The sequence below is a fragment of the Barbus barbus genome, assembly GCF_936440315.1.
Source record: "Barbus barbus genome assembly, chromosome: 9".
NCBI classification, from domain to species: Eukaryota; Metazoa; Chordata; class Actinopteri; order Cypriniformes; family Cyprinidae; genus Barbus; species Barbus barbus.
Genome location: NC_136737.1, coordinates 3,528,530 through 3,529,984, shown reverse-complemented (window position 1 = coordinate 3,529,984; position 1,455 = coordinate 3,528,530).

The window sequence follows — 1,455 nt, the reverse complement described above, 5'->3', positions numbered from 1 at the left end:
CGTCTTCACTTGTAGACTGATGAGAATATTCCAGCATTTATTGCTGAACTGCAGTGGGAGGAGCTTCACTGAAGGAGTGATTGTTGTGGGAGGAGCTTCACTGAAGGTGTGGTTGTTGTAGGAGGAGCTTCACTGAAGGTGTGGTTGTTGTGGGAGGAGCTTCACTGAAGGTGTGGTTGTTGTAGGAGGAGCTTCACTGAAGATGTGCTTGTTGTGGGAGCAGCTTAATTGACATCATGGCTGTTCAGTAGGAGGAGCTAATCTGTCAAAATCAAGAATAAATTAATTACATAATTTACTTTATTTTATTACTTTAATTCACACATTTTAAGCATTTATGTTTATCTATAATCTATATATCTAGCACTGTAAGTTTTTTCTTTTTTTTTTTTAATTGAACTAGTTTTATTCTTGTTGCATGTATCTGAACTAAGTGTGTGGAAACATTTTTCTTAATTTAACTAAGTTCACTGAACCAGCAATTTTTTGAGTGATGTTAAATAACAATTTCATATACAGTTGTAATGTACACCATAAGGACTGAGCAAAGAAGACTGATCTCAGAACTGGCTTTATCACGGTTATTGCTCATTGAATCAACAAGTTATCAATGAAGCCACCAGCACTTCAGCATGAGCACAGCGGTAACATATTATTCTCCAAACCTCTTTAAATCTCAAATATAACTCACCATTACATGTCTAACATATTCTCTTTACTTAAAAACACTTAAAATGACAATTATTTTCGACATGTTTCCCTCTTAATGTGATCCCATGCAAAGCATGCTGGGAACTACACATCCACTGCTTAGTTGTGTCAACAAAAATTATGAATGTACAGAAGTCCCAACACAAAATGATTATGTTCTCTTAAATTTGACAAATTTAAATGGCTGGACCATAATAGAAATGAGTTATGTGAAAAAAAAAAATCTATTATTTAGTTGTTTCTGCTTATTTTTATTCTAATAAAAGTATTTTTATTTATTATTTTTTTGAGTGCAGGGACCATATTCCTATTTTTGTCTCTTTATATAAAAATTGACCACATATTTAATCCCTACATTTATTTGCCCCTAAATTAACAAGCAATGAAATACATAAAGAAGTTATACAAAAAATTGAATAAACACCATAATTAAAAGAAACTAGGGGTGTAACGATTCGTTTTAACAACGATTCGATTCGTATCACGATTCGTGGTTGTCGATACGATACAAGGACGATATTGGTTCATTTAGAGCGACACGATCCAAAACTGTTCAGTGACTTGAAATCGATTCAGTAACGTTTTAGCCAAAAATTCAACCAGCGTGACTGAAATAAATACCTGGATACTGGACAGTGCAGGTGAAGTTTCCTAGATTCCTGTTGTTTCTTGTAAGGGAATCAGGTATCAATTAATTATGGATATAAACAAACAAGTAAACAACAATTAAATGGCAAATGCATT